This window comes from Bos grunniens, chromosome 5 (genome assembly GCF_055505025.1).
Source record: "Bos grunniens cultivar Pamir isolate PY7600 chromosome 5, Bosgru_T2T1.0, whole genome shotgun sequence".
Classification (NCBI taxonomy): domain Eukaryota; kingdom Metazoa; phylum Chordata; class Mammalia; order Artiodactyla; family Bovidae; genus Bos; species Bos grunniens.
The window spans coordinates 101,233,648-101,244,619 of NC_141169.1; positions in this window are offsets into that span (position 1 = coordinate 101,233,648).

Genomic DNA, 10,972 nt, shown 5'->3' on the forward strand with positions numbered 1-10,972 from the left:
CATATGCTGGGCCTCCTTAGTTCTCTGAGACAGGCAAATTGGAAACCAGATTCTTGGGTAACAGACTAAAAAGTTGTGGTGCAAGTTGTGTGGTCCAACTTCTTCTAATGAGAAGCTGGAAGTGGACGTTATCATCTCTTCTTTCTGCTCTGAAATGAAGGAAGGAGTGATATAAAGTGCTTTCAGAGTGCTCATTTAAAACCACCCCTTTGCCATATGAGCCAGTGATCCCACACCTGGGCATATGTTCAAAGAAAGCAGTAATTTGAAAAGATACATGCATCCCAATGTTCATAGCAGCGCTATTTACAATACTCAAAATATGGAAGCAATCTAAATGTCCAGCAACAGACAAATGGATTAAGAAGATGTGGTACATACTTAACAATGGAATATTACTCAGCTATAAAAAGGAATGAAATAATGCCCTTTGCAGCAACATGGGTGTGTCATGGGAGTGTGTAATTTCCTTGGTTCTGTCTCATCACAACAAAAATTTGAAGTGACGGATGTTAAAGCCCTTGGACAGACCGTGTCACAGCTCTTGGACAGATCAATGTTATAGATCTCAGAGGAATCAGTGTTACAGCTCCATGTTACAGCTCAGTTTTATTAGAAAATAAAAGAAAAATACATCCTCGAGGTGTGAGTGCATGCCAACCCAAAAGACGCAAAGAGAAGAGAGCAAGGGACACCATGCCCTTTAGCTCCTCTTTTTTATATGTTTTTCCTACCCCCTGTCCACCCTGGGTCTGCCCTATGTAAATTGGGCTAGCCAGGAGTGCTGTTTTTTCTACCTGATGTCCTCACTCCGGTCTTCGGACCTTCCTTTGTTCTATTTTTGAGGGTTTTTCCCTTTCTTGTCTTTTAGCCACCTCCATTCTGGACTCCCTTTTCCTATTCTAACTACCTAACAGATGGACTTAGAGATTGTCATACTAAGTGAAGTAAGTCAGACAGAGAGAAACAAATATATGATATCACTTATATGTGGAATCTTAAAAAAAATTAAAAATGAATTTATTTATTATACAAAAGAGAAATAGATCCATAGACACAGAAAACAAACATATGGTTACCAAAAGGGAGATTAAGGGAGGGATAAATTAAGAGATTGGGATTAATATATGCATATTGCTCAATATAAAATAATCATCAAGGACCTACTGTATAGCACAGGAAACTGTACTTAATATTTTGTGATAACATATGACAGAAAAGAATCTAATATATATATATGCATATGTATACTAGATATATATATATATATAACTGAATCACTATACTGTACACACACAGCGTTGTAAATCAACTATATCTTAATTAAAAAAAAACACAACACTGTAAATCAACTATACCTCAATTTAAAAAAAAAAAAAAAGGCCCGTTATTCTTTGTAGTCCTCAGGAAAAGAGGTATGCCTAGCCCCTTAGGTAGCACCTGGAAAAACTGAGATACTAGATATGGAGTCCAAACTTTTTGCTCCTCAGGGAGAATCTTGGAGCAGGACTTACTCTCCTGATTTTATGTTGAGGTGAAGGGGATGGGGAGTGTGGTGGAAAAGTGTTGTCAGCTTTTCCTACTAGTTTTGATGTGGTTAGTTTCACAATTACTCTGCCTCTTGAACAGTTTCTGGATTTCTCACAGAAGAATTCATCCATGTGTGACTGTTGAACTTGTGTATTTTAGTAGGAAAAACAGTCCAGAACCTATTTTGCCATCAAGTTGGTCACAGTGTCTTTTAATACTAAGCATGCGTCTTTGTAATAGTCAAACCTATGAAGAACCAGAAGTCATAAGATGGGTGTAAACAAACATTGTATCAGATCAGATCTGTCACTCAGTCGTGTCCGACTCTTTGCGACCCCATGATTCGCAGCACGCCAGGCCTCCCTGTCCATCACCAACTCCCGGAGTTCACCCAGACTCACGCCCATCGAGTCATTGATGCCATCCAGCCATCTTATCCTCTGTCGTCCCCTTCTCTTCCTGCCCCCAGTCCCTCCCAGCATCAGAGTCTTTTCCAATGAGTCAGCTCTTCGCATGAGGTGGCCAAAGTACTGGAGTTTCAGCTTTAGCATCATTCCTTCCAAAGAAATCCCAGGGCTGATCTCCTTCAGAATGGACTGGTTGGACCTCCTTGCAGTCCAAGGGATTCTCAAGAGTCTTCTCCAATACCACAGTTCAAAAGCATCAATTCTTCGGCGCTCAGCCTTCTTCACAGTCCAACTCTCACATCCATACATGACCACAGGAAAAACCATAGCCTTGACTAGACAAGCCTTTGTTGGCAAAGTAATGTCTCTGCTTTTGAATATGCTATCTAGGTTGGTCATAACTTTCCTTCCAAGGAGTAAGCGTCTTTTAATTTCATGGCTGCAGTGACCATCTGCAGTGATTTTGGAGCCCAGAAAAATAGTCTGACAAACATTGTAACAGCCATACAAAGGCTTACAACTCAGCAATCAAAAGGAATGGGCAGTTGATACATGGAACAATTTGATTGAAGCAATGAAAAAAGAAAAGCTAGTCACACAATTTTACACATTGTTTGATTCCATTTTTTATAACATTATTGCAATGACAAATTTATAGAGATAAAGAACAACAGCTAAGGACGATGATGAGAGAGGAAAGAGGAGTGTGGCGATGAAAGAGCTACAGGCTGTATCTATGTGGTGATGGAATCATTCTGTATCTCCACCATGTCAGTGTCCACATCTTAGCTGTGATTTCACACTTTAGTTTTTAAGATGCTACCATGGGGTCCACTAGGTAAAAGGGACCTAATATTTTCTGTAATATTTCTTACAACTGAGTGTGAGTCTGTAATGATCTGAAAAGTTTTTTTGAAGCTTAATTTAAAAAAATGTAGGTATAATAAAAAACAACTGAGGTTCAACTGCTCACTGCTCCAAAAATCAATACTCGAGGGAAGCAAATACTGGTAGAAAGGAAATTTGCTTTTAATCAGAATGCTGGAAATCTGGAGAGACGGTAGACTCAGTGTCCCTGAGAACCACCTCCAAGATTCTGCTCAGCTCTGAAATATTTTAAAGGGAAAAGGGAAGTAATGTCAGTTAATCCTTGAAATAAGGGGTCAGAGTCATCACTATCCTCCAGTGTGTGGGCTTGTTGGCTTCTTGGCTGCTTGTGACCTTTCTTTCTAAGATATCTTGTTTACACTCTTCATGAGATTACAGAAACTAGGGAAAGAGGTAAGATCATCTGTTAATTGGAAGCTAATGGTTTGAAGACAGAGATAAAACAAGGGGGCCTTAGGCATGCAAGGTGCTCTTTGCAGAAAACAGATCTCAGCAGTGAGAAATGGAGTATTTCCTGCCATGCCAGTAAACAAGGATCTCACAGGCCTCAGTAGTTGCAGCCCTCTGATGTTAGCCTGTGAGAGCTAGGGAAACACAGGAAGAAGAATACCTGCTATCTATCAACCATCAGACCACAGCCACTACCCTATGGTGAGCCCTGAGGGAAACTTTAGATGTGAAAACACAGAATATTGGCCCCAGATAGGTGAGGTGGATAGGAAAGGAATGATTTCAGTGAGCCCAACTCTTGCATCTTCCAATATGTAGAAAAGTGCTAAATCCCTTAACATCGGATATATGGCTTTCTTTAATGAATAAAATCTTTTGATTTCAGACTTCCTGCCCTTTGTTGCAAACCTTCTGTATAACCTGGTTCTTCCCTTTCACCTCCTCAGAGCAGTTCTCTCAAGGCTACTTGAGAAGTTGCCTCCCAGGCCTAAAGTCCTAAAAATTCCCATCAAATAAAACACAACTCTCAACTTTTAGGTTGTGAATATATTTTAAAGTCGACAGCAGGAGGCTCTTTCCCTTGTCATTAGAAAAACTGTATTGTAAATGACTTTTAATCAGATACCCCCATGCTCTACTCATCTCTGACCCTTGAGCACACCTTACAAATATTTTAATCATACAGCAACTTGGCTAACTTGCTAGTTCTTTTCATAGATCAAAGAAGTAGGAATTGAGAATAAGTAATTAACAGATGATCAGATCTCATCCCTAGCTTTTTCTTCAGTGATCTTGATGGGGACAGAGTAAATAGCTAATCCCACTAGGGGATTATAAATTAAAAAAAAAAAAAAAAAGTATGAGAGACCCCTGTAAGTTAAAGCTAATGGTGTGAAGGATCCTGTAAGTTAAGGATCATTTAAGAAAATAGATTTGCTCAACCAGAAAACCAGCAGGTTTGCTTAGCACCAAAACCATGAAGTATGCCCCGAAACAATAAAAGAATGGTGGCACAAAACCCACATCCTGCCCAGTGAACTCCTTAAGTTAATGACTCCTAGAATATGCTTTCTACACACATTAAAAAAAAACAAAACAATAATTTATGTAAAGGTGACATTTCAAAGCAAAGATCCTTATTGTATTGAGACCTGAAATAGTTCCTTAGTGCCATGACAATCCTGGTTTGATCATTTAGGAACAAGAAAACTCCCCAGACCAACCTGAAGGAGATGCTGATAATGGAGGCATGATGTCTACTCAGAAATGAGGAAGAAAGTGATTTTGCCCCTCCCCACTTTCCCTTTGATTATAAAACGGTAGCTGATTTAGTTCTTGTTGCAGAATCCTCTCACCCACCTGTTTCTAAGCCTCACAAATGTCCTGTTCTAAGAAATCACCTCTTATCTATCGCTTTGCCTCTCGCTGAATTTTTTCTGTGCCTAAACATAAATGAACAGAGTTCTTCAGAGCACCCCCCCCCCAAAATGCCAACCAAGAGTTTCAGTCTCCCAGATAAGCCATGTGAACAAGATAGAGGAAGGAGTCTAGAGGAAGACTGCCAGGAGGCCACAAGCCTGCATGCAGTGGGGGGTGGCGGTTCCCCTGTCTCAACAAGGAACTGAGATCACTTCCTCCCTTTTCTTTACAACTTTCAGGGCCAATAAGAATCTTCGGAGGTGGTTCTGGGGGGACATTGAGTCTACCATCTTCTTGGGTTGCCGGCTTTCTGATTAAAGACAGCTTGTCTTTCCACAAATGTTCATAAGTTTGACTTGGTAAGCCATGAGCAGCTGGGCCCAATTCAATTGGTAACTTGCAGAGAGCTCTTTCCTGCGAAGAACTCTTTCCTGCCAAAAGCTGCTTACAATAAAAGCTAGATTAGATGAAGGAAAAAACCAATTCATCCCTTCCATGCACATGGAGTTAGAATCCACTACATCATTTGCACAGTCAAGTGCAAAATAAAAAGGGTGGAGTGCTTTGTTTAAATTTGTTAATAATTTTAAGATATCAATGGTAGGGCATTTAGTCAAGTATGAAGCCCCTTTTCAGAATGGAAAAGTGTGCTCCCAGATGGTCTGCATGTCCACATAGCTGATGGTGCACACAGAATCATTTTTAGTTACCATTCACCACTGACTGTGCACACTTTATATTCTTGCTTCTTGAAGAGGGTACTTTCCTCTGCTGAGCTACCTAACAGGAGTTGCTTTGATTATTGGGTTTCACTCGTTTCTCTCAGATATTTTTCACGATGCACAAGGACAAAATATACTTTTCTCCTACCATTGAAGAAACAGTCGCATTCAGAATATTTAAACTCAGTCACTGGCCAATTAGAAGAGTCAATGGTCAGTGTTCTACACTTGGGGGTTACAGCTTTATCTTGAAGAAGGAATTCATCGGGCCTGGACTCCATCTTAGGCCTGTTCATGTTGATCATGCTCGGCCACCTCTCCAACAGACTCTGAACTCTGTGTTTAGTGTCTATGAAAATGACAACAGAAGGATAAGATCCCCTCCAGACAGGGGAACCTTGAAGATCATATCTAGGTTATTCATCACCTAAGAGAAAACATACACTAATCACCCCTTCCTCCAGACAGGCCATAAATGTTTCTGTATGTATAGGAGTGTAACCTCGGGTTTATTGATTATTGGCTAATTGTTTGACTGTTTGAGCACATGAGCACATAGCACGTGAATGATGGGATTATTGGGATTGTATTTTCCTTGGTTTATGTAAGTCTCAAGGAATTTGGAGTGGTGGGTTCAGACATGCACACTTGGGGTATAAAAGATTTTCACAAATGCTGGTCAGGGTCCTTGGCTAAGATGAGACTCTGCCTTGGGCTCGCTGGTGTAGTAAACTGCACTCCACTATCTGCATTGTCCTTCTGAGTGAGTTTGTTTCCTGGAATGCATGGCTACAACATTTGGTGCATTGGCCAGGAAACTCCTCAAATTGAGGAGACAGGTCTCATTTGAGGCCACCCCAAGGCTTTGTGGCTTGAATCTCCTGGAGGGGTGAAGGTGCCTCGCCCCTCTGAAAGAATTTAGCCTTTCAATGCCTGGTTTCTTCGCTTTGGCAGGTAGTGAACAGCAGCCAGGGAACTGAGCACTCAGGTGAGGAGGAACCCACCTGGCAGGGTGGAAGAGGGGGCCTGATCACTCCCCTGGGAGGGACTAGAAGGGGCACGGACCCATAGGGGCCTGGAATAGGCAAGCAGCAGCGATTGCTTGGTACACAGGTTGACAAGCGTGCTAGGGTTTAGGAAGGAAATTTGTGAAGGTCATTTAGGAGGTGTGTCCACACCGTCTCAGGGAAAATTATTACCAGCGATCGCCAGGGGATTTTTAGGATAGGAAACTGGTCCTTGTATGCTCGTATTCTGCACTCCCCCAGAAGGTGTCCTGTCTGCTGTGAAATTCTTGACCCCCTCGGAATTGTTAGGCTAAAAGAAAGGGGATACGTAAATGAATATGAATTGGCTTTTCCAGAGATGGCTGGGACGTGGGATATTTAATCCATCTGTGTTTTCATCTGCACCTGATCAAGCCCATCAAGGCAGAACGGACTTTAAGGGAAAAACAGTCTTGGATCACGTGGTGTTCTGGTTTGGCTGTGCTGACCGGCAGGTGAAGGCACGCCGATCCCCCTTCTCCTTCTGGGATCTGGCAGGTAAGGCTCTTCTCACCCCAATTGGGAAGGAGGCAGAATGGCAATTTAAGTGTCATTGAGTGGAAATATCAGAAGTACATAGGGTACTGAGAACTTCGTAGACAGAACGAAAAGGAAAAGTAGAAGAAGGTCTGAGAAGGTAAGCGAGATGGGAGGAAGTGAATCTAAGACAACTGTATTGGAGCGCATGATTTAAAATTTTAAGAATGGATTAGGAGGAGACTATGTGGTGAAGATGAAGCCTAACCGCCTCCATATACTCTGTAAAGTAGAATGGCCCCCTATGGGAGTAGGATGGCCATCAGAGGGCACCATGGACTTAAAAATAGTGAAAGCAGTCTATACAGTAGTCACAGGAGAGCCAGAACACCTGGATCAATATCCATATTGATCTCATGGCTAGGGTTAGCCCAAGACCCGCCTACTTGGACAAGGTTCTGTATCCAGAAGGGAAAGGGATAAATAATAATGGCACAAAAATTGACTGATGATAAAAAAGGAAATTCTACAGGATTTGGACGGGATGACGTGACCCCTGCTCCATACTGGATAATGACATGTCTACTTCCCAGTGCTCCACCAGGACCGGAGGCCGCCTTAATGCCCAATCCAGGGCCAGGTGAAGTCCTGCAGCAGCCGCTGCTCCTCCACCAGCTCTCCCCTAGGTTGTACAGCCGCCACCTCGGAAGGCTCCAATCCCAGTGACAGAAGCCTCTGGCCAGCACTTCCAGGATCTGACTCCAGCCGAACCGCCCAAGCTATACCCGCCTCTCCCGGTGAGTACTGACAAGAAGGGGAGGGAGACGTTGGAATTAAGCAGAGACTGCGCTGTGGCAGAGAGCTGGAGGGAACGAAAGAGAACAGACAAGAGATTTACAATGCTAGCTGCTGCTCTGGGAAAGCTTATCTCGGGCCCTTCACAAAACCTCATCTGCCCCAGGGACAGGACAGTCCTTCAACCATTCCCAAAGGAGGCTCCGGGCCCCGTTACAGCCAAACCAGTGTGCCTGGTACCAAGTTTTTGGCCACTGGAAGAATGAATGCACTAAGACAAGGAAGGAAGAGGAAGCTCCTGCAGTTGTGGAGCTTGTTGGCTTGGAAATTAAATAGGGCTTCCAGGGCTCAGAGATATCAGGTCTCCGAGAGCCCATGATAACCTTAAAAGTGGGGGACCAAAACACTGACTTCATGGTGGATACAGGAGCAGAACTGTCAGTAGTAACAAAATCTGTGGCACCACTTTCCAAAAAGACTACCACTGTAGCTAGGGTATCAGGAGAAGAGATGATTAAATCATTTTGCCAGCCCAGAAAATGTCAGATGGGGTGTTGGGGGCGGGGCACCAAATGATTCATGAATTCTTCTACATTCCTGAGTGCCCAGTACCCCTGTTGGGAAGACACTTGCTCTCCAAACTAGGAGCACAAGTAACTTTCTCCCCTGAAGAGAGGCCCACCTTCTGGATGGATACTATGACTTATTTGCTCTCTGTCATTACCACCCCAAGATGAGTGGAGGTTGCATAAGCCTCCAAAGGAAGAATCAGGTGGGCTGGAAGAGCATAAGAGAGAGCTAACTCAATTATTCCCTGAGGTCTGGGCAGAAGACAAACCCCGTTCCCCACAGGCTGGCTAAACATATAGCCCCAGTGATAATAGAACTCAAACCAGGCACCATCCAGGTTAGAAAGTGCCAGTACTCGCTACTGATAGAGGCCTGGGCTGGCATACTGCCCCACATCAATAGATTGAAATAAGTGGGCATTCTAGTAGAGTGCCAGTGGGCTTGGAATACACTGATCCTGCCAGTCAAAAAGGAAGGAGGACAGGCCTATAGGCCTGAACATGATCTCAGGCTAGTCAACCAGGCTACTGTGACTTTACACTCCACTGTTCCAAACCCCTATACCTTACTTAGCCTCCTCCCACTGAGGACTAAAGTTTACACTCACCTAGATCTCAAGGATGCCTTCTTCTGTGTACACCTCGCCCCAGCGTCACAGCCCATCTTTGCCTTTGAATGGGAAGATCCAGTTGGGGGCACCAAACAACAGCTCATCTAGACTCCCTCACAAGGATTTAAGAACTCCCCAGCCATATTTGGGGAAGCCTTGGCTTCTGACCTGAACTCATTCCATCTAGAAGAGTATGGATGTTGGCTCCTACAATATGGAGATGACCTGCTGCTGGCTGCCAAGACCAAGGAAAAATGCTGGAAAGAGACAAAAACACTGCTCCAGCTGCTGATGGAAGCAGATTACCAGGTGTCAAAGAAGAAGGCACAGATCTTCAAGGAGGAGGTAAGGTATCTGGGGTTTGTTTTAAAGAAGGACACAAGGTTCCAGACCCTAGTTGGGTCCTATATACTGATGGCACTAGCCTGATAAAATGGCTGTCAGGTTAGCCAAAGTGGAAGGGGCCATCAAGACTGAAAAGGCATGGTGAGAATTGCCAAGTGGCAAATTATTGGTACCGGAGGAGCTGGCACACAATCTACTAAGCCAAACACACCAAGCAACCTACCTAGGCCATGCTGCCTGCTCACAGGTTAATGCTGCCTCTCAGGTATTCAGACAAAACCTCCAGGTATTTAGCTGAAAGGCATGCTGCCCTTTGAACACCTGGGAGTGGACTTCACTGAAATGAAACCTCACCAACACTACCATTACCTGCTGGTCATGGTATGTACATTCTTGGGATGGGTAGAAGCTTTTTCTACCTGGACTGAAAGAACATCAGAAGTAGCCCGCTGCCTGCTTAGGGTAATAGTTCCCAGATTCGGACTTCCTACCACGTTGGTTCAGACAATGACCCAGGTTTTGTAGCTGATTTAGTACAATACCAGGGTCCAGCCCCGGTAGGATCCAGGGATTCCCTTGGGAGGACAGCGTCGGCGATTAAAAGGATAGATAAGAGATAATGAAAGAATTTTGCAGTTAAGAAAATAGAGGAGAGAAAAGAGGCTGATATTCCTTGTTTTACGCAGAAAGCCAATAAAGCCCCAGCACGAGACTTGCTCTGTTCACGTAGGCCGCAGGCGCGCTCTCGAATCATGGAAGGTGCCCACCTTAGGCACCTTCTCAAGTGGATCTTAGAAGCCCAGGCAGGAAAGTGAACGCAGAGGGCCCCTGAGCTCCAAGGGATCAGCCTGAAAAGGAAAAGGAAAGAGAAAGAACAACATGGGGAGACCAAGCCTGATGAGCAAGGCCCACACTTTATTTTTCAAAGTAGTTTTTATACCTTAAGTTGTGCATAGAGGTTAATGGGGGAAGGGGTAGAGTCATGCAAGGTCAGCAGTCCTTGATCCTTATCAAAGCCAGGCTTTCTTTCTGCAAACTTATCATATGCACAAGTTTTAGGTGATTTACATCATCTTCTGACCAGAAGGCCTGTTAACATTTTATGACCCTTTCTTTAGAAAACTTATTTTTCTCTAAAGGTGATTATTCTAACGTCAGGCGCCACCCTCTGAAAACATTAGATAAAGTTGCATTCCTATAGGGCAAAAGTTTGGTGGGCTATAACAAGAAAAGAATTAACTCAAGGGTCCAAGGTTACAAACTTTAAGCTACTACTTACATTTCTATACACCAACTATATTAATCAATACACTCCCAGGGATACAGTAGGTAAGGGATATGGAAACTTGGCAGCAAGCATTAGCTCAAAAAAGAAATCATCTACTAGTTCTATTTTAACAATTTTAACTCTCTGAGAAGCTCTGCACGGAAGCTATGCTTCCCGTGCCTCTCATGGTTGGGAGGCTATGAATCTGAACAAACCTGTCAGGCAAGCTAGAAAGTCATCAGAGGGGTTTGAATTGAAACACTCCTATTATACCCTTTTCATACTGTTCATGGGGTTCTCAAGGCAAGAATACTGAAGTGGTTTGCCATTCCCTTTTCCAGTGGACCACATTCTGTCAGATCTCTCCACCATGACCCGCCCATCTTGGGTTGCCCCAAGGGCATGGCTTAGTTTCATTGAGTTAGACAAGGCTGTGGTCCTAGTGT